This window comes from Carcharodon carcharias, chromosome 10, assembly GCF_017639515.1.
Source record: "Carcharodon carcharias isolate sCarCar2 chromosome 10, sCarCar2.pri, whole genome shotgun sequence".
Lineage (NCBI taxonomy): Eukaryota > Metazoa > Chordata > Chondrichthyes > Lamniformes > Lamnidae > Carcharodon > Carcharodon carcharias.
The window spans coordinates 32,026,253-32,039,311 of NC_054476.1; the positions used below are offsets into that span (position 1 = coordinate 32,026,253).

Here is a 13,059-nt window from a genome sequence, read left to right on the forward strand (position 1 = left end):
TTGTTCCAGTGAAGCTCAACGCAAACTGGAGGAACAGCACCTCATCTTCCGACTAGGCAATTTACAGCCTTCCCAACTGAATATTGAGTTCAACAATTTTAGATCTTGAACTCCCCCCTCCATCCACACCCACTTTCCGTTTCTTCCCCCTCCTTTTTGTTTTTTCCAATAATTTATATAGATTTTTCTTTTCCCACCTATTTCCATTATTTTTAAATGTATTTCACCCATTGTTTATTTCACTCCACCCCCACTAGAGCTACCTTGCTTGTCATGCTCTCCATTCTTAATTAGCACATTCTTTTAGATAATATCACCACCTTCAACACCTCTTTGTTCTTTTGTCTGTGACATCTTTTGGTTATCTCCTCCTATCTCTGCTTGCTTGTCCCAACAACCACCCCCCCCACTTCTCCCCCACACCCCCACCCCCTTAGACCAGCTTATATTTCACCCCTTTCCTATTTTTACTTAGTTCTGTTGAAGGGTCATGAGGACTTGAAACATCAACTTTGCTTTTCTCCGCCGATGCTGCCAGACCTGCTGAGTTTTTCCAGGTATTTCTGTTTTTGCTTTGCGGCCATTGCTGGCTTTCCCCGCATCCAGGGTGCAATAGACTGTACACATGTGGCCATCAAGGCGCCAGCAGGTGAGCCCGGTGCCTTTGTCAACAGGAAGGGCTTCCACTCCATGAACGTGCAGATAGTGTGTGATCACAGGATGCAGATTCTGCAAGTCTGCAAGGTACCCAGGCAGCTCCCCTGACACACTCCCAGGTGCTGAGGCTCTTCAGTGCTCCAGCCCGACTGGATGGATGGCTGCTGGGTGACGAGGGCTATCCCCTCAAAAGGTGGCTCATGATGCCTCTCTGCCATCCAAGAACAGAGGTCGAGCAGCAATATAATAGAAGCCATGCCTCCACAAGGGCTGTGGTAGACAGAGCCTTAGGTGTTCTCAAGGTGCGCTTCCAATGTCTGGATCATTCAGGAGGCGCCGTCCAATACCCCCCAGAACGTGTGTCACTGATAGTGATTGCATGCTGCGCTCGCCACAACCTGGCACTGGCAAGGGGGGATGCAGTGGAGGAAGAAGATCTTGACCCAGCTGCTCTGGCAACAGACAATGTGTCCAGTAGTGAGTTTGAGGATGAGTATGGTGAGAGTATACTGAGGGCATAGACGCTGACCTGGGCAACCTCCAGGGAGGCAGAGACACCTGGGATGCTTTGATCCAACGCTCCTTCAGCTAGCCTACCAAATAAGAACCACCAGCACATACCAGAGCTGCATGCTCCATATTTGATCCCTGATAGAAACATTTGCTTGGTGAACAACATGCACTATGTGGCATTTCAATAAAGGTCAATGAGAAAACAAGTCACTCATAACATCACTCATAGCATCTGCAGAACTAATGAAGCACCCAGAGTAATGGTATGGTACCTGGCATATAGCATCCAAATGAAATTGACAGGTGTTATCCATCACATCAATGTACAATTAACGTAAAAGTCGGGGAAACAGATATCACCCGTCATCAGGTCATGTTGTGATTAAGGTGCTTTACATGTGCGCTTGTGGGTGCTACGTCTAGGTGCTTCCCTTCGCTGGCACTGGCATTGGTGACAGCCTGCTCACTCTGCTGTCTTGTTGGCCTTGATGACCTTGGCAGGCGTCTCCTGCCTCATGAAGCCTGTGTTGGCCCCACCTGGCAGGGAGCGGCCAGTGCCATGGCTGGCATCCCCTCAGTTGCCATAGCCTCATCAGATGCCATGGTCACAGGCAAAGGGGCGGAGGAGCAGCTGCCCTCATCTGGAGCGCCCCGAGAGGAGCCCGCTAAGACGACAGGCAGACCATGTGGCAGCATGAGGTCGCTTTGGACCTCCCTGCTAACCATTGATGGGCGGACACCTAGCTGGGATACTGGGTGCCCAATCCATCTCACACACTGATAGTGACCAGCTGAGGTCATTGCCAGTGTGAGTGCTTGCAGGTCCGACTGCATCCCCAGGATGCCATGATTCAGCTCCTGGAAGGGCCTCTCCATGAGAGTCTTCACTCCCTCCATGGAGGAGGCATTGCGCTCGGCCATGAGGATCATTGCATTGCTCATGCTCTGCATGGACTCCTCCATCACGGAGACCATGGCATGCATTCTCTCATGTATCTCTGCCAGATCCTCCCAGACACGCTGCTGAACTTCCAGCATTTGCTGCCTCAGGGACGACTGCAGAGGCTCATCATCAGCCACCGATTGAGCAGGTTCCTGGTATCCAGCAGTCCTCCGACTGCCGGCACCCTGGGCGCTCTCTGCCTCCACCTGCACCTCAAGCGAGTGTGAAGTGCCCTCACCAATGTGCACCGAGATACTAGCCACCGATATAATGCCTACCGAGGTGCTGGTATCTGCAGCGGTGCCTGCTTGACTGATAGGGTGTGACGCAGGGGTGTTGTGATGGTTGCTGTCCTCTGGGGGCAGTGGTGGGCCTTCAGGCTCCTCACCCCGATGGACTGCCGTTGAGCCTGAAAGGAAGAACAAGGACGTGTCATTAGTTGAAGTCATTACACTGTTACTGTGCATGCCTGGCACCCGGATCAGGGTGCCCTCGTCTCTGCATTATCAATGGGGATTCCATGTTCGAGCCTCACATCAATATAGAGGCTACAGTGGAATGATTGCAATTAAAGACATTCTGACCTCAGTGCACTGCACTCTTACCTCCTGTGACACCCCACCCTCACTGTGGCCAGTTGACCTAGGCGCATGGCGCCCCTCCAACTCCAGGGACTCCTGCGCATATCGAGTGAGGATGAGCAGGTGGGGCGGTCCCCTGCCAGTCTGCAACCTCTCGGCATTGTTATGGGATGTCTTCTCCTGAAAGGGGAGAGGAAAATTGGTTAGTCCACCCTGTACCTGCATTGCCATTGCAGCCTGGCCAACCCCACCTGAGGAATACCTCGCAGAGCTCAGCCGATTCGTGCCCCTAGAGTTGCAAGACACTCATTCCAAGCAGCCAGGGCTCATCCCCTTGCTCAGATGCTGCCTCATTGACATTTGCCACTCACATTCTAAGAACTCTGAGGTCCAAGAGGGGGGGATGGGCAGCTTTTAAGTGCTGTGCTAAGTGACCCATGCCAGCACGGTACTCACCCTTCCTGATCGCGGGAGATCATTGAAGCGCTTCCGGCACTGCACCCATGTGCGCCTCACCACATCGTGACTGCTGACCCTGGATGCCATCTCCTCCAAAGCATTTTTGGTGAGTTGAGGTGGGTGGGGGGGGCGGCTGGTGGGAGCTTGGGGCCTCCTCCTCCTGTCCCTGGGGGCAAGGATCTCTCTCCGTGCTGCCACCTCCTCCAGGAGGGCATCGAGACAGTCATCAGGGAAATGCGAGGCCGACTGCCCCGATGACATGCCCTCCCGCCTGTCATGTCCACCTGTGACACCTTCCATCATGAGGTCCATGTACTTCCCTGGCAGCTTTCGAATGGCTGCCGTGGCCACGCTAGAATCGGCCGACGGGTCGCCATTGGACCCGGTGGACATTGAGCGCTGGCCTGCCGTTCCGCAACTGCGTCTTACGCTGGGTTGGCTTTAATTGGCTGGCCCACCTAACATCGCGGTGCAGGGCCAGTCGTGGGCAGCGGTCGGTTTCCCACCCGCCCCCACCGAACCCGCCCGATGAGGGGGAAAATTCTGGCCATGAGGGAGAAAGGAATAGATATTCAAAATCATGAAGGGTCTGGACAGAATAGATAGAGAAAAACTGTTCCCACTCCTGAAAGGATGGAGAACGAGAGGGCACAAATTTAAAGTAATTGACAAAAGAGGCAAAAGCGGCATGAGGCAAAACGTTTCCATACAGTGGGTGGAATTGTCCCAGATTTGCACTCAGTGCAGTTGTGCGTGTTTTACCTGCCGGCTGCAATGGCAGCTTTTCACGCCGTATCGTCCCAAACCCACCACATTAAATATATATTCCCAGGAAATAGGCTATTCCCATGGCTGGTGAGCTCTCATTTGCCCGCCACGCCACCACCTTGCCACTTCATCACACTGGGCGCCATATTTAAAGCCCAGTTGCACACCCCTCTCAGTGCTTCCAGCCCGCGATTGCTGCAAAGAAGACAGGATGGCTCCTAAAGGCAAAAGGACTGCAGCTCTCAGGTTCAATGACGCGTCCTTCCAGCGCCTTTTGGATGCAGTGGAGGGTTGCCGTGATGTCTGTACCCCTGCTCTGCCCGCAGGATGAGCAGCAACGTCACTAATCCAGCTTGGGAGGCGGTGGCAGTGGTGGTCAGCACCAATGCACTGCAAAAGCGGACAGCCATCCAGTGGCGAAAAAAGGATGAGCAGTCTCATTCGTTCCGCCAAGGTAATTCACTTTTCTCATCACTCTCAATTTGCACACTCATAAACCCATCACACATCCACAGGGATCTCACACCTCAAAGGACAACACCACTCACTGTCACACAAACCCTCACTCATACCCTCTGGAGCTCGGGTCCTCATCCTGCCCATGGCCCTACTCACCACACAAACATTCCACACAGTGCCATGTGTCCTACTCACATCCTCTCCAACTGTTTCCATGCAGGAGGAGCTTGCTCACATCAGCAGGGAGAGGTCCTAGACTGGGGGGTGGAGTGGCCCACATTAGGCACCTCACTCACTTCGAGGAGTGTTTTTTTTATATTCATTCATGGGGTGTGGGCTTCGCTGGCTGGGCATCCCTAGTTGCTCTTGAGAAGGTGGTGGTGAGCTGCCTTCTTGAGCCGCTGCAGTCCATTTGGTATAGGTACACCCACAGTGCTGTTAGGAAGGGAGTTCCAGGATTTTCATCCAGCGACACTGAAGGAACGGTGATATATTTCCAAGTCAGGATGGTAGGTGACATGGAGTGTAACTTCCAGGTGGTAGCATTCTCATCCATCTGCTGCTCCTTTCTTCTAGATGGTAGTGTTCGTGAGTTTGGAAGGTGCTGTCTAAGGAGCATTAGTGAATTCCTGCAGTGCATCTTGCAGATGGCACACTCTGCTACTACTGTGCATCAGTGGTGGAGGGAGTGAATGTTTGTGGATGTGGTGCCAACCAAGCAGGCTGCTTTGTCCTGGATAGTGTCAAGCTTCTTTAGTGTTGTGGGAGCTGCATTCATCCAGGTAAGTGGATACTATTCCATCACACTCCTGACTTGTGACTTGTGAATGGTGGACAGGCTTTGGAGAGTCAGGAAGTGAGTTATTCATCACTTGATTCCTTGCCTCTGACCTGCTCTTGTAGCCACAGTATTTATATGGCTAGTCCAGTTCAGTTTCAGGTGAATGCTGACCCCCAGGATGTTGATAGTGGGGTATTCAGTGATGGTAATGCCATTGAACGTCTGGGGTGATGGTTATATTCTCTCTTGTTGGAGATGTTCATTGCCTGGCACTTTGGCATGAATGTTACTTGCCACTTTTCAGCCCAAGCCTGGATATTGTCCAGGTCTTGCTGCATTTGGACATGGACTGCTTCAGTACCTGAGGAGGCGCGGATGGTGCTGAACATTGTGCAATCATCAGTGAACATCCCCCTATTCTGACCTAATGATGGAGAGAAAGTAATTTATGAAGCAGCTGAAGATGGTTGGGCTGAGGACACTACCCTGAGGAACTCCTGTAGGGATGCCCTGGAGCTGAGATGACTGACCTCCAATAACCACAACCAACTTCCTTTGTGCGAAGTATGACTCCAACCAATGGAGAATTTACCCCCTGATTCCCATTGACTCCAGTTTTTCTAGGGCTCCTTGAATGCCACACTCGGTCAAATGCCACCTTGATGTCAAGGGCAGTCAATCTCACCTCATCTCGGGAGATCAACCCTTTTGTCCAGGTTGAACCAAGGCTGTAATGAGGTCAGGAGCTGAGTGGCCCTGGCAGAACCCAAACTGGGAGTCAGTGAGCAGGTTATTGCTAAGCAAGTGCCACTTGATAGCACTGTTGATGACACCTTCCGTTACTTTATTGATCATGGAGAGTAGACTGATGGGGTAGTAATCGGCCAGGTTCGATTTGTCCTGCTTTCTGTGTACAGGACATACCTGGGGAATCTTCCACATAGCCTGGTAGATGCCAGTGTTGTAGCTGTACTGGAACAGCTTGGCTAGGGGCGTGGCAAATTTTGTGTGACAAGTCTTCAGTATTGTTGCCGGAATATTGTCAGGGCCCATAGCCTTTGCAGTATCCAGTGTCTTCAGCCGTTTCTTGACATCACCTGGAGTGAATCAAATTGGCAGAAGACGGGCATCTATGTTGCTGGGGACTTCTGGAGGAGACCGAGATGGATCATCCACTTGGCACTTTTGGCTGAAGATTTTAGCAAATGCTTCAGTCTTATCTTTTGCACCAATGCACTGGGGTCCCCCATCATTGAGGATGGGGATATTTGTGGAGCCTCCTCCTCTAGTGAGTTGTTTAATTTGCAACCACCATTCATGACTGGATGTGGCAGGATGACAGAGCTTAGATCTGATCCGTCAGTTGTAGGATCACTTAGCTCTGTCTATTACTTGCTGCTCATGCTGTCTGGCATGCAAGTAATCCTGTGTTATAGCTTCACCAGGTTGACACCTCACTTTTAGGTATGCCTGGTGCTGCTCCTGGCCTGTCCTGCACTCTTCACTGTTTGACTGGTGAGGACATGGACCGTGCCTGCGGTGACCGTCAGGTCAGTGGTGAACACCCACGTAAGGATTCTGCACCACATCATCCCCCTCTCAATGCAAATGTGAGCGCTATCTCTTCTGCTTTTGACTCTGTTGTCACGCACTACTTATCTACTTTGGTTCACAGGGAGCTCTGCCAAGCAACCGACATCCTCAGCCAGCCAGTCCCTCAGCTCCATCCACATCCTCACCTCCAGCTAAGAGGACACCTCCTTCATTGAAGAGCTGGAAATAAGCAGCCTGGAAGACATGTCACAGCGCTTACCCACACCCTTCACCAGCGCAGAACCTAGATCTAGAGCAGGCTCGGGTTCATAATCTGGTGGTCGCCGAATGGACATGTGTCCGCAGCAGCAGGAGGCGGGTTTGTGCAAGTTCCCCGGAGGGCTGTCAGGGGTCAGGCATCTGTGAGGTTCAACTCTAGATTTGGCCTTCCAACTCATCCTGGAGAGTCATGCAGAGCTGTTGGAAGCCCTCAGCAGAGTGGCACACGAGTCGGAGGAGTGTGTCCTCCTGTTGTCTGATGAAGCGGTGCTCACATATGCGTATGTGGAGATCTCTATGGGGAGGATGGCAGACGCCATGGAGACCCTGGTCCAGCAGAACGCTGAGATGTGTGCAGACCTGCACTCCATCGCGGGAGCCATGGGTGAGTTCCTGCAGTGGCAACACAAGACGGAAACCGGGCACCTCGACATCCCTCCAGGTGCTCCTTCCCCTCAAGGAGTCAGACCGGGGCCCCTGGGCACCCGACAGGAGGAGAAGCAGTGGCTGGACACCCCTGGGCCATCCACTCAGGAATCTCAGAGGCTGTCCTCTCCCTCCGAGTGCTCTTTGCCTGTGACCCCCTCAACCCTGTTCTCTGTCACCACAGAGGGAACAGCTGTCCAATGAGTGATTCTGGAGGGAGAAGTGTGTGTGTGGCAGGGCCTTTCAGAGCCTCATGCAAGCACTCGCCCATGCACTCAGATCCTTCCCTTATCACACTCACCTCAATGTCCTGAGCATTTTCAATGCTGCCTGCTGGGGATCACTTTCAGTTGTCCATCTGAGCTGACCTACATCTCCACTTACCCACTGATCACAGTCTCATACAGCACCTGATCTCACCCACCAGGACTGTTGTTTCACTTTCAATTTGGACAACATGGTCTGGATACAGTTTTTCATGCGCTCCCACATCTTTTCCTCTCCCCCAGTCACCCATTTTCTTTTCCACATCACATTCCACCTCCCCTCCGTGATTACTAGCCACGACCCTTTTCCTTCGGAGATGTCAGGTGAACACACACGTTCCCTTCCTCCCCAAAAATCCCACCCCCCCGTCCACATTCACTTCCCTGCCCTCCTCCTCTCTCCCCCAGGGTCTGTGGCTGACTCTGAGTCCCCAACAATCACCCTCACCATCCCTTCTCCCGATACCTTGGAACCCTCACCCGCCCACCGTACTACCTCATTCTGCCCTTGGTCTTTCTCACCATTCCCTCATACCATGTCCACCCTCAGTTCACTCCCCAGGAGACAGTCATGGACCCAGACACCTCCCTCGCATGTTCACTTGAACACCTCCCATTTGGAACCCCTTCTCCCCGTCAGAAGCCCTTCCCCCCTTCGTCCTTCTACCACCGCCCCCCAATCCCCAGACTTTCCAAACTGCTCAGTCCCTCTCCCTTTCTGACTACCTCAGACCCTCTTACTTCTTCTGCCACCCTTAGTCCTTCCCCCCTCCTGACTTCTTCCTCCAGCCACAACTCTTCCTCCAACCTTACTCTCTCCCCCTTCCTGGCTCCCTCAGACACCCTCGTTTCTTCCTCCAGCTTTACTCCTTCCCTCTTCCCGACTCCTTCCTCCACCCTCACTTTTTTCTCCACCTTTACTCCCTCCCCTCTCTGCACTTCTTCCTGCCCCCCCCAGAGTCCCTCCTCTCTCTGCAATCCTTCTAACCCCCCCCATCCCTCCCCTCTCCACACTCCTTCCTCCACCCCGAAATCCCTCTCCTCTCTGCACTCTTTCCTTACCCTGCATTCCTTCACCTCTCCACACTCCTTCCTCCCCCTGGACTCCTTCACTTACACCTTCCACCCCCGCACACCTACCTCCCCAGTTGCCATCTTCTCCCCCTTTACTCCCTCCCCCGGACTCCATCCCCTCTCCCAACCTCAACCTCTGACACCTTCATTCCCCCTCCCAACCTCACCCCCAACACATTCATTGCCTCCTCCCAACTTCACCCCCACAACACCTTCATTGCCCCCTCCCTACCTCACCCCCTGACAGCTTCATTCCCCCCCTCCAAACCTCATCCCTGACATCTTCATTCCCCGCTCCCAACCTCTCCACCCCTGACACTTCTTCCTCTCCCAATCGTTCCTAGCCCTTCCTCTCACCCTCTCGACCATCATCATCTATTGTGAGCATCAATGGTGACTTTCCAACTGCCGTGAGCTGCTTCACAGCAGAGCCATGTCTATGAGAATCCACCCAGCATGCCATGGACGTTCCTCTAGGATCTCGTTGCTGTTGGGCGCCAGCATCTTCTGCTCCTTGGATGCCCGCGATGTGAGCAAGGCCCTGGTGCTAAGTTCCGACTTTTGTATGTCACAGTCATCAAGATGCGTTCTGCCCCGGTGTGTTTTCCTGTCGATGTGGGCGGACAATCCAGTGGGGCGGGAGGATGAGACCGGCGGACTGGCCTTATAATATATGCTGATGATAAGGTTCCTGACGGGAACGGGACCCGCCATCGACGGGTGGAGAGGATGATTGTGAACTGATTTCATGACATTGTGAAAGCGAATTTTTTGGCCTTGTCACTGTACTGGCTGCTGACGCCACTGAAAACGCCTGACGCCAGAGGGCAAGGGAAATCCTGGTCAGTGAGTGGTTGAGACCTGAAATGCATTGCCTCAGAGGGTGGTGGTCAGGTTAAATCGAGGCGTTCAAAAGGGGATTATACTATCATCTGAAATGGAAGAATGTGCAGGGCTATAGGGACAAGGCAGGAGAATGGCACTAGGTGAGTTGCTCTCTTGGAGAGCTGGTGCAGACATGATGGGCTGATTGGCCTCCTTCTGCACTCGAATAAATCTGTGATTCTGAGGATATGCTGATGGGGTGAGATAAGTGGGGTGGGAAGAAGCCGGTGTGGAATATAAATACTGGCATGCACGAGGAGGGCTGCTAAACTGTACCTGCCCCTCACTTCTTTCTCTTTCACCCTCTTCTTCCTATATTACTATTCCATCAACCCTCATCACTCCTCCCCCTCTCTATGTCATCTATTTTTCTCCAACTTCCTCTCCTCTCTCTTCCCTATTGACCAGTCCATCTTTGAGAATTTTTATACTCCCCCTTCATCACACTTTTCTTCTCCTTTTTCCTCTGTTCTGCAAATCCCTCCATTCCCCCTTTTCTTTACTCCTTCTCCTCCCCATTCTCCCCTCATCTTGGTCCCTCCAAGTTTCCTCTTTCACCTTTACTTTCTCCACTTTCCAATCCTCCTCCACTGCTCCCCCCGCCCGTTGGCTGCTCCTGGTGTCGCTCCCTCACACTGACCCCACCATGCACCGCCACTCTCTCTCTCTCTCTTTCTTCTGCCCTGCCCCTCACTCTCCAGGGTGCAGCTCTCTCCCACTGGCCCCGCCCCTCTGCCCTTCGCCCCGCCCCTCTACCATTGGCCCCGCCCCTCTGCCATTGGACCCGCCCCTCTGCCATTGGCCCCGCCCCTCTACCATTGGCCCCCGCCCCTCTGCCTTTGGGCCCGCCCCTCTGCCATTGGCCCCGCCCCCGTGTCCCGCCATCTCCCCCCGCCCCACTACTAGGGCGGCCGAGCGCAGGCGCATTGCTACTTCCTCAGACAGGGTGAGCTGCGCCCGGACATGTTGTTGTTGAATTCGGGTTCTGATCGGCAACGGCGGCGAGCGGCACCGTGACCCTCTGAGGCATTCCCGACGGGCCGGCCATGGGGCCACGGAGCCGGCAGTGCAGCTGAGGCAGGGTTAGGGGACAGGTCGGGCGCTTTCCCCCTCTTTCCCCTGGCCGAGGCGGACAGGATGGCGGCAGCGGCCTGAGCCGACTATGCAGCGGACACGGCTCGGCTCCAGTTCCGGCTCCGGCTCCACCGCGCGGCCACTGCATCGGAATCGGGATCCGGATCGGCTCCGGCACCGGGATCGGCATCACCGCACCGCCACCCCCTGCTTCCTTCCCGTCAAGGTAAGAGCTGGTCCTGCGAGAGTGGTTCGAATGGGGGGGTTCTTCAAACCCGATCAACAACCCCCTTCCCAAAGGAAACTTTACCTAGGCTCATCGGCAACATGGGGTTTCACACTTCACTGTATCTGCCCCCGATCCCCCTAAACTGTATCTGCTCCCGCCCCCCGATCCCCCTAAACTGTATCTGCTCCCCCCCCATCCCCCTAAACTGTATCTGCCCCCCCAATCCCCCTAAACTGTATCTGCCCCCCCAATCCCCCTAAACTGTATCTGCCCCCCCAATCCCCCTAAACTGTATCTGCCCCCCCAATCCCCCTAAACTGTATCTGCTTCCCCCCTTGATCCCCCTAAACTGTATCTGCTCCTCCAGTCCCCCTAAACTGTATCTGCCCCCCCCCGATCCCCATAAACTGTATCTGCTCCCTGATCCCCCTAAACTGTATCTGCCCCCGATCTCCCTAAACTGTATCTGCCCCCCCCCGATCTTCCTAAACTGTATCTGCTCCCCCCCCGATCTCCCTAAACTTTATCTGCTCCCTGTTCCCCCTAAACTGTATCTGCCCCCGATCCCCGCTAAACTGTACTTGCCCCTGATCTCTGCTGGACTGTATTTGTCCCCTGGTCCCCACCAAACTGTACTTGTCCCCTGATCCCCGCTAAACTTTACTTGCCCCCGATCCCCGCTAAACTGTATCTGTCCCCTGATCTCCGCTAAATTGTACTTGCCCCTGATCCCTGCTAAACTGTACCTGTCCCATGATCCCTGCTAAACTGTACCTGTCCCCTGATCCCCGCTAAACTGTATCTGTCCCCAACCCCTGCTAAACTGCATCTGCCCCCTATCCCCACTAAATAGTATTTGCCTCCTAACCTTCAGTAAACTGTACCTGCCCCTTAATCCCCACTAAACTGTACCTGCCCCTTGATCCCCACTAAACTGTACCTGCCCCATGATCCCCACTAAACTATACCTGCCCCATGATCCCCACTAAACTGTACCTGTCCCATGATCCCCACTAAACTGGACCTGTCCCCTAATCTGCACCTAACTCTATCTGTCCCTGATCCCCACCAAATTGTATCTGTTCCCGATCCCCACCAAACTGTATCTGCCCCTTAACTTGCACTAAACTGTATCTGCCCCTTGCACTAAACTGTATCTGCCCCTTAACTTGCACTAAACTGTATCTGCCCCTTAACTTGCACTAAACTGTATCTGCCCCCTAACCTGCACTAAACTGTATCTGCCCCCTAACCTGCACTAAACTGTATCTGCCCCCTAACCTGCACTAAACTGTATCTGCCCCTCAACCTGCACTAAACTGGATCTGCCCCCGATCCCCACTTAACTGTGTCTTTCTCTGATCCCCACTTAACTGTGTCTTCGTCTGATCCCCACTAAACTTTATCTGCGCCCCCGATCCCAACCAAATCGCATCTGCCACCCTAACCTGCACTAAACTGTATCTGCCTCTGACCTGCACTAAACTGTATGTGCCTCCTGATCACCGCTAAACTGTACCTGCCCCCTGATCCCCGCTAAAATGTACTTGCCCCCAATTCCTGCTAAACTGTACCTGTCCCCTGATGCCCGCTAAACTGTATCTGTCCCCTATCCCCATTAAATAGTATTTGCCTCCTAACCTTCAGTAAACTGTATCTGCCCCTTGATCCCCACTAAACTGTACCTGCCCCATGATCCCCATGACTGTACCTGTCCCATGATCCCCACTAAACTGGACCAGTCCCCTAAACTGCACCTAACTGTATCTGTCCCCGATCCCCATCATACGGTATCTGCCCCTTAACCTGCACTAAACTGTATCTGCCCCCTAACCTGCATTAAACTGGATCTGCTCCCGATCCCCACTTAACTGTGTTTTTCTCTGATCCCCACTTAACTGTGTCTTCTTCTGATCCCCACTAAACTTTATCTGTGCCCTCGATCCCAACCAAATCGCATCTGCCACCCTAACTTGCACTAAACTGTATCTGCCTCTGACCTGCACTAAACTGTATGTGCCTCCTGATCACCGCTAAACTGTACCTGCCCCCTGATCCCCGCTAAAATGTATCTGCCCGTGGCACCCCATTGAACTGCACCTGCTCCATGATCCCCACTAAACTACTCTACT

At 53.4% G+C, this 13,059-nt stretch overlaps 1 protein-coding gene across 3 annotated transcripts in view; it reads left to right on the top strand.

The window, feature by feature from the left end:
* The first annotated feature begins 10,551 nt into the window (after positions 1 to 10,551).
* The window catches only part of hipk3a (homeodomain interacting protein kinase 3a), a 243,971-nt gene continuing 241,463 nt past the window's right edge, over positions 10,552 to 13,059 (top strand). For all 3 annotated transcript variants that reach the window (XM_041197023.1, XM_041197026.1, XM_041197024.1), the window contains exon 1: positions 10,552 to 10,924. The gene's annotated coding sequence lies outside the window, so the exon portion shown is untranslated. The remainder of the gene's footprint in view (positions 10,925 to 13,059) is intronic.